At 40.1% G+C, this 14,106-nt stretch overlaps 1 long non-coding RNA gene across 1 annotated transcript in view; it reads left to right on the top strand.

The window, feature by feature from the left end:
* LOC107077543 (uncharacterized) overlaps positions 1 to 13,799 on the top strand; it is a 43,159-nt gene extending 29,360 nt beyond the window's left edge. Inside the window, exons 3-4 of the long non-coding RNA XR_001478570.2 lie at positions 8,549 to 8,724; positions 10,633 to 13,799. This is a non-coding gene — a long non-coding RNA (uncharacterized lncRNA). The remainder of the gene's footprint in view (positions 1 to 8,548; positions 8,725 to 10,632) is intronic.
* Positions 13,800 to 14,106: the final 307 nt, after the last annotated feature.

Raw genomic sequence — 14,106 nt, 5'->3', positions numbered from 1 at the left:
AAATAAATTTGAGAGGATTTCTTTAAACAAGAAAGAGGTCAATTAATTACAAGTGATGTCTCTGCAGGACTTTGCTATCTATTTTTGTAGAATTACTAGAGTAACATGAAAAACCTATTCTGAAAGTAATTATTGGTATTTTAACATATAACAAGGTAGATGACATGACTATATTGGCTCTGTCAATTAAAAGGTTCAGATTATCTAACTTCATTATAAAGTTTGTCCATGTCATGTTTTAAATTTAGATAAAGTGGCCCATTAAATTGGCCAGGAGTAATATCAGATTTTTCATAGATTACAACCCAGATTAAAATGAAACTTCTCCCAACTTGCCAAATAAGAAATGCATTGCCCAGCAGCAGATTTGTCCATGGATCTTTGCTTCAGGCAAACAGAAACTTGCAATGGCTTTGAATTCTAGGGCGGCCGATGAATGGGAGGATATTTTGGTTTAATCCAAAGCCATGCTTCTAAATATGTTTATAAGGAACACAGTTCTGTGGCCGTAACATTCCAGAATGCTTTTATCATCCTTTCCTCTCTCTTTTTGTCTGTGTATGCAGAATGAAGCCCTTCATGGGCCTGCTTTCAAATCGTATTGCTATTTAACTTGGATAAAAAAAAGCTATGAGATACAATTCTGAAAAATTTCCAAAAACATTTATGAAAGCAAATTCTCAATGGAGTCTTTTTCATTTTCAAAAAATGTTCCACATATTCCATACTGCCTTCATGACTTCATAGCAATAATAATGATTCTCTGAAACTCTTGATATGAGCGCAGAATATTCTGATATGAAGATGCAGCAAAAAAAACCCACTGACTACTAGATTTACATACCATTATCGCTTGTTTAGAAGTCACTTATTAAAATACGAGTGTGATTGTTTTTGTTGCAAATAAGTATATTCACTTGCTTAAAATGTTAAAAAATGATAAAAAGGCTTGCTTTTTTCTAATCCAGAGCCATAACTCAAATTGAATAACAGAGTGAAGGTACTTAATAAATGCAAAATGTATGTAGGCTGTTATTTAGTTTCAAATTCATGTTTGAAATTCACTGACGAGGGTACAGTTTGATCCCCCTCAAGCATTCCTGAGCGGAATCAGCTTCTGTGACCCCAGCATTCCTGTGATATCTACTGAAACAGCACTGCAACTTCTCACCATCTTACAGAACTGTCTCCAGTCTTCTGTCCAGCTTTTTCAGGGGAGGCATTTCCTTATGTTCTATCTCCAAATGTTAGTTCCAGTAATAATTAACTGAGTTTTTGGGGCAGCAGTGACCTGCAAATTAAGCACCTCATTCAACCCATGCCTTCATATCCAAGTGGGGAAGAGAGTTTCTCCTCAATATTGCTGTCATCTCTCCGAAAAGAGCTTTCCTGTGCACATAGTGTCCTGGTCTCCCTGGGTACTTCACTTCCAACACTATCAATGATTTACCTGTATACCTTCAGGCAGACTGTAATTATTTTAAATATTAATGTACTTTTTTAAAAAACAGATCAAGATCTTAAAGGCCGTATGTAGGTTGTAATGTAGAACTGATATCCTGTGCCTACACGGCCCCTTTGGAGACTCACAGATGCCTAGAGTGGAGCCTGAGGTCCTTTTGCTGTGCCTTTGTCTCCTAATGCTTTGATGCACACTCTTCCGAAAGCAGTCCAAAATAATAGATCATGTTACAGCAAGAGACAAGGCAGGGGAGGCCATTGGCACAAAACACGAGTGCTGCATTAAGGAAAAGGACATCACACTTCTCTATTTAACCAGGAGGTTGGCAGAGTGCGGTTTATTTTTCATGTTAGCATACTTCAAAGACTAAAAGCCTGCCTTACTTTAGTCCAGCTTTCTTTTTGTCTCACCATTAAATAGCTAGTGAGGTAAAAGCAATGTTTCTCTGCTGCTTAAAACCTAGGTCTTCGCGAACTTTGTTCACTAGGTACATTAGGTCAGTTTGCAAGTTCAAGTTCAGAGTAAACCTTTTTATTAGAACTACAGCCTCATTAAAACCGCATACTCTATATTTACAGTATATACATATAAATGTACTGTACTGTTGCCCAGAGTCCATTAAACCTGTTGCCTTAAAACTCTGTGGAAAACACAAAAAAAACATGAATATGCTAACAGATGCCACTTAAAGCAGAAGGAATCCTATTCAAACCATGTCAGGAGCAAAATGTATTTGTATATATATTTATATTCATGTCATGACTTTTTCCTTCCTTTGCAATATGTGCATTATTGCCCACATCAGTTTTCAGTAAACAATTAGGACGCATTCATGAAATATATCAGCCTTTTTATAGAGAATCAAAACGACATTTAAATCAGATCATCAGAAAGAAACATTTCAAGAAGATGATATGTACAGTGTACACAGAACAACTGAAGAAGCCATGATAAACTCAAATGAAGCACGGCAGGACCTTTATGGTGCCAAAAGTCAAGGATGTTTAGTGGATACTTTTCATTGTAAAAGATCTATAATCAGTAAATTTCATGTCAACAAAAGAATAAAAAGCAGGATGCCCAAACTAATTGTTCTGGGAATTGACTCCCGCCTTTGTTAGGATAGGACTAACTATGCCATGAAGTTGCTGGTGCCAAATGGCGGCTGTGCAATATGTCACCCTGGTGGGGCGAACTTCAGTGGTAAATCTTCTATACATAAAGCACTCTTTGGATATTTTGAACAGTTGCACACAATGCAGTTATTTGTATATAGTTCCATTGGCTGTGAAATACTTATGATTAAAATATTTTCTAGTCATTTTGTGTGAAGGCCAAAATGATTACATCACAATAAAAGATAATTAAATTGTCAAGATGGGGCTAGCCATGTGTCTTTCAGTGGTAAATACAAACGATCAGACTCTGGCAACACAAACATGGATGATGTGCCAGAAAATCTGCTGTTTGAGCTCGTTCACTGCTAGGTACCCTTCAAGGGATTATCCACAGAGAAAATACAAAGAATACAGAATTACATTAATTTTTTTACAATGCATGCTGAAATACGTCTTATACCCTCTTTAGAAAAACAATGATTTTCTAGCACATTTAATTTTCTTGTAGGGTAGTGCAGTGGTTATAATTGCTGCCTCACAGCACTGGGGTCCTAGGTTCAATTCCAGACCTGGGGGTGCTGTCTGTGTGGAGTTTAAATGTTCTCCCTGTGTTCACATGGGTTTTTGTCCAGGTGATTTGGTTTGGTTTCCTCCCACAGTCCAAAGGTAGTGGTAGAGTAATTTGGCTTCTGGGAAAATTGACCCTGGTGTGTGTGTCCGGTGATGGGCTGGTGCTCATGCCCACTGCAACCCTGAATTGAATAAAGCAATTAGAAAATGGATAGGTGGATAATTTCCCTGTCTGCAGCCAGAAAATTAGAGGAAACATTAGGTGAAGAGGAGAAGTGTACAATATAAATAATCTATAAGCTATGGTCTTTCACCAGTGATTCATGATAACAGCCTGTGAAGGGTTTGTTTTATGGGGTGGGACCTGTGTCAATTCAAAGTGGAATAGGGGTGGCAATTTGGACTGTGAGCAATGACAAGTTGAGACAAACAGAGAAGACTGAGATGAGACAGAAAGCATGGATAAAGAACAGGGCGTCCACACTGACCAAAGCAGAGTCATGGAAGTACCTTTCTTGTTTTCTATCAATGCCGTGCAAACTCCACAAGGAATTCATTGAAGAGGTGAGCATGAAACTCTGTCTTCCAGCAGAAGGGGTCACTGACAATGGCTGAAAATAAAGATGAAGACAATGTCATAGGATATGTTAAATGTCTTATTACCATGCCATGGTGGTGACCCTTCGTTTTCCTTTAAAAAAACATCCTTTTCTTACACACAGACAACCTTTCTTTCTGTATTTTTTTCTCTCCCTGAGTTTCTGGTCCACTTCAGGCAAAATAAACAATTGAAAAACAAGTTTAGACAAATGAACGCTCTACGGTGTTAATAGATAAAAAGGTTCTGTGCCTCAAAGTCTACATTTTTTAAGACAACTGCTTGGTTGCAGGGGGTTTTAATAATTAACTTAATGAATTTATTTATTAGTTTCCACCCAGACAGAGGTGACTTAATTGCCCCTTGGGGTTTTCAGCCAGAAAAAGCACCACAGAAAATCTTAAAGAGCCCAGACAGCATGGAATTCTTCCCTTCAAAAAGGAGTCAGGTGTTTGGGCCATAGGTCAGGCAAGACTTCTATGAATCTCATGGCAGCCTGTTACTGTTAGGCACTGTCTTCATGTGACAGTTTATGTGGACTGTCTCCATTGGTTTTTATTTCTGTGAACCACCCATGGTCTCGTGGGCTTTTTCTGGGCTTTACCATTACCTTTATATAAGCCTACTTTCTTCTTCTCCAAATGTTTCCTTGAGTTTTTCTGCAGTCCTGATTTCAGGACCAATGTCAAAACATGGAATTGATTGCTGAACTGGGTTTTGGTGCACTGTCTTATCTTTCTTTACATGCTCTCTTCACACACAAATGAAAGTTGCAGAATTGAGTGGTACATTAAAATGTTTAGTATTTAGCAATACATATTGCTCACGTACAAATATTTAGGACTTAATAAAGGTTACCATTGAGAGGTAGCCATTCAGTTCATTTAGTCCATTTAATAATTAGTAGCTAATTGATCAGAGCATCTCATCCAGTTGTTTGTTTGAAAGAAACCAGGGTATTGGTGTCACAATCGTGGCCATGTGCCTCATTCCAGAATCCCACATCCCTTTGACTAAAGAAGTGCCTCCTGTCTGCACTTTTAAATGCACCTTCTCATAGCCACCAGTTGTGTCCTGTGGTGCGTTTTACTGTGTGTTCTGGAAAAGTCCACTAGGCTGACTTTGCACAACTGAACCAAAGTTGTGTGCATTGAGTTTGTATGTGGATTTTGTATCTCTGCAAAAGAGTAGATTCACCTGGGACTTTTTTGTGGTTTTACTCTGTCTTTTGGACTTCACAGATGGATCATTAGAAGTAAGTCATGTAAATTATAATTGAGAAAGATCTACTTGTGCGACATTTTGTGTGTGTATTTGTGTTACAGAATGAGCACATGTATGGTCAAGGGTGTGTCTCAAGCAGACGTGATTCTGTCACAGAAAGTCTCCTGGCCTGACGTACTAAAATTCCCCTGATCTGACTTCTCTTCTCTTGCCAGCAGTCTGCTGCCTCCACTGGCAGTGTACCTGCATCCCTTCACATTTAATATTTAAATTTTGTTATTTATATTTTTGTTGCTCAAAGAACCTTCAGCCTGGTTGTGCACCCCTGCCTTATTTTTGTTTCAAAGTCTACACCAATCAATTGTACCAATTGAACAATTGTGAACCCAGGGTACTGGATCCCTTCAGTTTGGACTTGGATGTCACGAAAGTGTTCTTTCCGGACCCTACGTGGACGACACAATCCGGGGTTGAGTGAGGAAATACTGGGAAAAAGTCATGCAGGTTATGGGAATAAAAACAGGGGGGTGTGTCCAAGGAATGCTGGTGGTCAGGGAAGGTGTAGCGAGACAAACAATCCGGGGACAAGTCCAAAGAGAAGTCCAAAAACAAGGCAAAAGTCCATGAACAGGAGATCCATCCAAGCCAGCAGATTAAAAACCAGAACCGGGTCGGGACCGGCAGGGGGAACGGGAACAGGAACAGAAACTTAAAACCATGACGGAGCCAGACGCATCCAGGACCCGGGCTCGCATGATACGGTAACCAATGTAGAGCCCGGATTGGCGTCTGCGTCTGGCTTATAAGGGGGAACTGAAAAGGGGCTGGCACAAGGAACAGGTGTGGGGAATGAGGCAAACAAGGAAGGGTTGGAGCGCCCTTAAGGGCAGGGGTTTGCGATCGTGACACTGGGGTGCTATCTGTGTGGGGTTGGTATGTTCACCCTGTATTCTCAAGGCTTTAGAGTCTCACAGTCCAAAACCAAAATGTGTGAGGTTAATTCTGGAATATTTGGTCGTACCGCGCCTTGCTGCTGTTGCTTGGAGGGATAGGCTCCAGCTCCCCTGTGACTCTGAATTGGATAAAGCAGTTAGAAAATGGATGGATGATGAATTGAATAGCTGGTTCTATCCAAATCTTGGAGAGGGATGAAACTATCTGGTATCTCTTTCCTACAATTTGTTCTTTGCAACCATATAAAACCAAATCATTACTTTGCGCAGGGCGTAGACAACAAATGAAGACAGTAAAATACACAAAATGCAAATCAGATATTTGGCACTAGTCCTATGAGTACAGGAATTCAGAAGCTATTGACTAATGAAAGCTTCCAAAAAGAGAAAAAAACGAGTATATTGTTTGTTCATGGGGTGGGTGATGTACAAGGAGGTCTCACAGATCCACTCCAAGTTGAAATCGGGCAGTTTTATGTTGCAGAGTGAGCTGAGGATAAGGCATAGAGGAATGGTTAACAAAGTACACATCTAGGGCTGAACACGTTCTGCTTCCTTAAGTGTGATAACTAAAGGATGAAAACCCTGGTAAAAATATGATAGGAGGAGAGAGCAAGAGAGAGAGCAAGAAAGAAGCCCTGATATGATTTCAATGGAATGTCTGTTGACACTGATTCGATGCCTGAGGCCTGAGATAAATGATTGAACACTGGGCCTGTTAAAGCTGGAATTCTGTGGGCTTCTGTTCTCTGCGCTGAACAAGATTTAGCTGGAGGGAAGGTAGCAGTCAACTAATTGACACAGAATTAACCATGAAACACAATAACTGCTCTCCTCCTCAAGTACACTCCAAACAGTTCTTCAGCGGGCCCTAAATTATTGATTACTCCTCTGAACACACATTTGTATTCACTTCAGATGTTGAACCACTTATGATTTGATTTCTGTGTTATCCTCTGCTTTTACAGTTTTCATTTTATCTGCCAGCAAAGGCCAGGGCTTCTCGCTGGCGAACACATCACCTCAGCTCTCACCTCTAGTTTATGTGAGGATGGAGTCATGCAGCCACTTTCTGGAGTCAATCAGAAGAGGTCACAAGGCAGGGCTTCTTTGTGTCTGTGTGTGCAGTAGTGGCAGTCACTCTTGTCCGAAGTCTGTAGATGTAAACCGTGCTTTGCTTCAGAGATATACAGCACTCTGCACAGGAGGGAGATGTGTGTTGGTCATGTCTACCCTGTCACAAAATGTTTTGAGCACTGCGACATTGATCACCTTTGCTTTCTGCTCTTCAAGGATTAGGAAAACTTCTGGGGTTGTGTTGTTGTACTGTCTGAAGAGTTAACAAAGTACACAAAACCTCTCTTTTAGTGAGAAGATAGGTCCTGAAGATAGGTCCAGTTCAAAAAAGAAGACATTAACTTGAACTTGAACTTGAACTTTATTGCCATATGTAACCGGTACATGCACTGGTACAATGGAATTCTTACTTACAGAAAGTCTCTCGATTGTTAAAACAAGTGTAAAAACACAAAGTGCAGACAGTGCATCAAGACAATATACAAACAAACGGTAGACAATGTACAAATATGTGCATTCTTACACCAAGGTTAGAAAACATGTTTAGGTGCAAATGTATATTAGAGAACTCCAGTCATGTTTTTTTTTCAATTTTGAATGACTATTTTTGTATTGAAATCTCAGCCTATTTAGATTCACCAGCTGTTTTAAAACTCAGCGTAAGGAGTGACGCATCTTTTGGTGACATCGCTGCCAGCTTGCAAGTGGCTGGCAGCCCTAGCTTACTAACCCCAGCCCCACACATTCTGCTGTGGTTTTGGAAAAAACAAAACTTATTAATTATAAAATTATTTGATTAAGTGGTCAGACATTTCAAGCTGATGAGGGAGATAAAGGGAAAGTGAACTGAGAATGAGACTCAGGAATGAAAAAAGGGATTTTTCCATTAAAGAAGAATCAGGACCAGATAACAAAATGGATATATTACATGGATGTTTTTACAGTCTATTTAGGATATAAAATAACGGCATATCTTTACGTAAAGAGTTGTGGGTGTTAAGACTATTACATTTCAGGAGCCTTAATCTAGGACAAGTCACAGTGGGAGGTCATGAATACAGGGGGGTCTCAGGCTGTCTCTGTCATTGCATTAGTATCTGTACTAGTAAAGAGCACAGAGCGTACACTGAGCATGCTACTTGCACTGTAGTGGTGTCTCATTGCTATCTAGCCAGAAATTAAACACAGATATTCAAGAAAAGTAGGACAAATGGGACAGCAACTGCAAAGCAGGACAAAATTATCTTTTCCCAAAAGTTGCAGAGACACCAAGATATGTCATCTTAAAAGAGGACTGTCCCAGACAAAGCAGGGCAGTCATTAGCTATGTGTTTAGATCAAACAACACAATCATGTTGTGGAAGCTGAGCCTTGGGGGTCTTTGACAAGAGCCGTAGATCTACAAACTGCTAACAATCACTAAAGCAAAACAGGCTTTCTTGTGCTCTTATGTTCATTTCAAAAGGGTTCTTGGAGTCCATATCACCTAAGAACCGTTCATACCTGTTCAGTGCTAAACTGATCCACCTTCATACTGTCCCTCCAGGATTTTGGTGGTAATGAATGAGGAGAAATTTTCAAGATGGGTGAGCACGATACAACTCACATCTGTCAACAGACTTCACATGTGCGGGGTCGGCCATATGTCATCACTCTGTGAGCAAGTCGTCTCTTCTGTGGGGAGTGTGGAGCTGATAAAACACATCCCCATGCCCCTGTCAGGTGAGTCAGAACGCACATATCCTAGAGGAATGCCACAGGCACTCCAACTTGTTTGCTTAAATGCCAGCTGACGCCTTGCCATAACTGCAGCAAATTCCCACGCATCTGTTCTTTCAAACGGAGAAACCAACTCCGAAGTGGTGCTGGGAGAGAAAAAGCGGTACGAGCTGGCATCCATTTCAAATGAAGGCCGGGAAAGGATGTAACACAGCAGTTAACATGACACCCAGGCAGGTGCAGCAATACAGATCGTAGGACAGCCAGGAATGTTAAAGTGCTTTTTGCACATCATCACAGTTTCTTCCCAGTCCGCACCAAGAGAACATTTTTCCCCAAGTCAAAGGCGGACAGATGAATCTATAAAATGCACTAAAATGAACTTGGATTTCACATAATCATGCCTTGAGATAAAGAAGCCCTGACTGAACGAAAATTCTGTAGTGATTTTACATTTTTAATTATCAATCAGAGAAAGGCACATTTTGGCAAAGATTTGGAATAGTAATTGGAATGGCCTGTTGCAAAAAAGCTTTATAAAATGCTTAAGAATTACTTGCAAAGATTTGCTGTTATCAGGAAGCAGTTTCCGTGTCAGAATCCCAACAGCCACAGTGGACTTTTGTAAAGATTATTTAAGTTTTGCAGGGCTGCAAAGAAGATTGGGCCCACATTGCATCATCCTGCTGTGCACATTCTGGTAGAAATATTTCCAAAAAGTCTGTAATTGCTCCAAAGGTGCTACCTCCAAGTACTGACATGTTTCAGGGTTTGATTTTACTTTGCAGTTTTAGCTGACACTTAGCTGCTTTCTTCCAAAAACAGTTTCAGCATTCAGTTTCAGCATTCAAACTGTTGATTTTTATTTTATTTTAAAAACGTGTAGATATCTTTGAAAGGGAGTTAATACTTTTGCAAGGCACTACACTCATACATATCACTATATTTCTGATCTGAGATTCTTACAAGATTCATATTCATTCTGCTACCTGTGAGAGCTTAACCATACTGATGGGCCCTAATAAGGATGAAACAGCAGTCTGTGGCTGCTCACTTTGGCTAGATATATGCAAAGCAGAATTAGAAGTCATTTTTGTCTTCTAACGTTGTCGACCTATCAGAGATAACATTTGTATATGCCAAAATTCATAGCAATGTCTGCTCTTAAAAATACCACTATTTCTTACAGAATGCAATTATTATTAGTAACCATTACTTTGTTTGGCAAAATACACAAAATCATATTTTTATTAGGCCTCATCCTTTTAATACATATATATCTACAAACTCATACCGTACATTACAGTAAAATAGTTAATCTTTCACCAGTTACCAGCCTGTTGATCATGAAATCAGTTGATCTCTAAGGTGTGTGCACTGGGACTATAATAAACATCCCAAATTATGCAATAGGATAAACGAAGAATAGAGCTGTGTTGTGTTCACTGAATGTAACTTGAAATAATTGCTGGGAACAGCCTTATTAATTCCCTTTAAAATTCTGAAGACTTCTCTTAGCCATCTTTTTCAGAGGGAAGGGATTATACTCCTTTGCTCTGTTCACATCTGTAGCTCGTCTCCTTAGGCCCTGGTATGAGCCTTCTAGCTCTTCTCTAGATTTCAAAGTTACGTGACCCCTTCAAACTCGGGAAAGGGCAGAAGTGTGCGCGGTGCTCTCCGTGTGGTCTAACGAGAGGAATTGTGTGAAACACTTTGTTTCTGATCACCTCCTTCTCGTGCGCTTTGCCTTTTTCTGACAACCCTGAAAGCAACCTATCTGTGGTCTGTCCCGAGTGGCAGCACTGTCCTGAGACTGCCTCCGTATCAACGACCGCACGTGTGCATGAGCTCGGAAACACGGGATTCTCTGCAAGATTTGAAACTCTGTCATTTTGCCTCTGTTTATTCCAGTCCTGCAAATACCAATGCACAGTGATGGCGAGGAGGCCACTTCAGTGTGGCAGACATCATACAGAAATATCGCCAAGTGAATCGTGGCCTAATGTCAGCCAGTTGAGGCTGAGATGAGAACGACAGCGGAAGCATGTCTGTATGCAATTGCATTTCCATCGCACACTGAGGAGCTAATGGGCAGAAGTTCATGCAGCGGGAGAGAAGAAATGTAAAATGATGAGAACACTGTGTGAGGCATTCTTCACAATGTGTAACCCAGATAAATGGAATGCATAGGCGGCGTGGTGGAGCAGTGGTTAGCATTGCTGAATTAAATTCTGGACCTGGGGTGCTGTCTGTGTGGAGCTTGTAAGTTCTCCCTGCATTTGCATGCCAGTAAATAGTAAACTATTTACATCCTCCGTGTGCTCCAGTTCCTCCCACAGTCGGAAAACATACTTTTAGGTTTGTTGCCTTGAGATCTCGACTGACCAATTTCCTGACCGATCCCATCAGCAGTAAAAACGATTTGATTTTTTTTGTTTTTCAATGTCAGTGCAGTTTATATAGTTGTAAAACTTTTGGTCCTGCAAAAATAAAACTCTTTGGTATTACAATTTGGTATTGTATATATATAGGAAATATCAGTATACTGTGAACTGTTAAACTAAAACTAACAAGCTAAGCAAGTAAATACCAAAACATGGCAATAATGCAAAACAAAAGACTTTTAGGGATTGTGGTGATATTCTAACATCACTACAGAAATAAATGTTTCAGGAGAATACATCATTAAATGATGGGGCTTGCTTATCTCATATCTTTAAATCCTCCTAGGAGCTATTGCAAGATGTCCGTTCTAACACAGGAATAAGAACTATATCAAACATTATAAACAAGCAGAGGCCATTAGACCAAGCATGCTCCTCTGGTGGCTGCAGCTGATAGTATTGCAGTATCCCCAGGACACTCTTTCAACACCAAGGCCGGGCATTTTGTTCCCTGACCCCAGAACCCTCTGTGTTAAGAGCCTCCTGCTTCAAGTTTGAAACGTGCAGCCTCTTACTTTCCATTTGTGCTGCTGCTTTCGTTACTGTTCGACGGTGAAAATGTACACTGATTAGAGGTTTCCTGCCCCCTCTCCAATTTATAAGGACAGCCTGGCTGCTCACAAAAATAATTCTCAGGTAAAACAAGAGAAACTGATGGGATGCCTGTTGACGAAGATGAAGATGCTTGCTGAGCTGAGCACACAATGTATACGATACGATGGGAAGGTCATGTAGTGATGTAGGTGTGTTTCGGCTATGTGCTATAGGTGTTTTCAATTGCGAAAACCAGTGTGTGCTACTCTGGGAGTAGAAGGAAATAATGTAATTATTGCTCACATTCTGGGAAAATGCTTAAGAAGTTCCGGGGAGTGTGTGGAGTTTGTGTGCATTCCACATGTTCCTGTGGCTATTCTCCTGTTGATCCGGTTTCTTCTGAGCTTTGAAAGGCATGCTGGCTAGGCTGGCTAGGTTACTTGGCATGTCTGAGCTGTCCCTATGAGCTTGTGTGCCCAGTAATGGGCAGGCCACCTGTTAAGTGTGCAGTTCTGCTTCTGCCCTGTGAATCCAGGATACACATCAGGTTGCTGTAGCGCTGACCCAGGCTATGGGGCGTGGCAGTGAGGAGAAACCGCAGCTGTGTGCTTGTGGGTGTGTGCGTGTGCACAGATCTCAAGTCTCGGCTTGTCGCAGCATGAGATCTTCCTGGATTACTGCCACGTCCGGGTTTCCAGATTTCTTGAAATCTCTCATGGCTCTAAGACAAATATCCTCTTGGAGCACACTGGGAATCTCTGCATGCCGAGTGCCCTACCCTTCTCTTTTAGCTTTTGGCCTGTATTCATTAAATGTTGATGATTTCTTTAAAGAAAAAGCGTATGTTACAATCTCGTTTGTAACATAAAGGTTAATATAAAGATTACAAATGAGAGGAACCCATCTGGCCCAGCTAGCCACCTTGCTAATTGGTGTATTATGGACCTAAGAATCCAAGAAGTTTCTAGAAAGGACATTGACTTCAACAAAAATGATTGGTAGCTTGTTCCATACTCCCACAACCTTTTGTGGAAAGATTGCCTCTGTTTTCAGATTTAAATGCACTTCCACATAGTTTCCATTTTCGTCCTCTGGTTCATGTTTCACCATTTATTCTGAAGAAGTATCCTCGTAATCTTCAAATCTTCAAAGGTTCCAAACAGGCCAGAAAGGTCAAATGGCATTCTATCACTTGTAAACTTTCATAGTTCTTCTGTTCCATTCTTTCAGAGTGGTTCCTCTTTTCTGGCCAGCATTCCCTGTACTGTATGAATGGACTCCTATTTTAGGTTTATAGGTTATATTTTTAATACCCCCGTGGAAAACTCTGTTCTTGTCTTCATTCATTTAGGAAAATCTTTTTGAATTTTCTTTGCATCTTATATGGTGTTTGCAAACTCACCTCCTTTGTTATCATCTGCAGACTTGACCAGTTCATTAACCAGATTAGTGATATAAATAAACAGAGCACTGGTCCCAATGCCTACCACCTGTGATTTGAGAATTAAAAACCTTTTTCAAAATTTTAATTTAAAAATGTTAATAACTGTTTGTATTCAAGGTAGGAAAAGGAAAGAAGGAAAATTCATACAAATATTGATGGAAATGCATGTGTATATATAGCTGGGACCCAGAGGTTCTGGCTAGATAGCAATCTGGGCTTGTCCTCCCCTAATTCAACCAGAATGTCTGTGTACAAAGCCTGCGTTTCTCTGGTGTAGAGGGTGGGATCTCTTGTTTCCCTTTGGGATTAAATATTGTATATACATGTAATTGACTATTATTATTTACATGTGATGACAAACACTTTTTTAAAATTTGATGAAGGATCAAATGAATTATCAAATGATTTTAGATTATGTTTCATTCTGTAAGAAAACTAAAGACTATGACGATACAGACCAAAAATGTTATTTTTCAATTATACTGTAAGACAGCAAAGTACAAATAGCCTTTGTGTCAAGGCTAATTAAATAATCCCTTCATGGATCGTTACACAGAGATGAGGGTTGGCCCTGGAAGAGCAGAGTTTTAGTTTTATTTGTCTTAGGGGGGCAATTTTGTGATACAAACTAGGTACTGGTATGAATAGGTTTATTAGCCCGGTCTTACAATTGCATTGATTTTCCAAATAAAATAATACAAATACAACTGTGACTGTGTTCTTTTTTATGAAATCAAGGAATAAACTAATAAAAAGAAGTTCTACAAGGGGAGGGGGTCCCTTGTATTGACCCTTGTATTGAGGATGAGATATAATTTTGATAATAAGTGACTTATTCCAGGTACAGTAAGTGTCACGGTAGACGGTTATATATAAAAAAACAAGAACTCATCTTTAAAGTGACCCTGCATTCCAAACTGTCGTACTGTGCCAAATTAGAATCCTCAAACCTCAAGGAACATC

Source organism: Lepisosteus oculatus, chromosome 11 (genome assembly GCF_040954835.1).
Source record: "Lepisosteus oculatus isolate fLepOcu1 chromosome 11, fLepOcu1.hap2, whole genome shotgun sequence".
In the NCBI taxonomy this organism is placed as follows: domain Eukaryota; kingdom Metazoa; phylum Chordata; class Actinopteri; order Semionotiformes; family Lepisosteidae; genus Lepisosteus; species Lepisosteus oculatus.
This window is presented reverse-complemented; position numbering and strand designations above follow the sequence as displayed.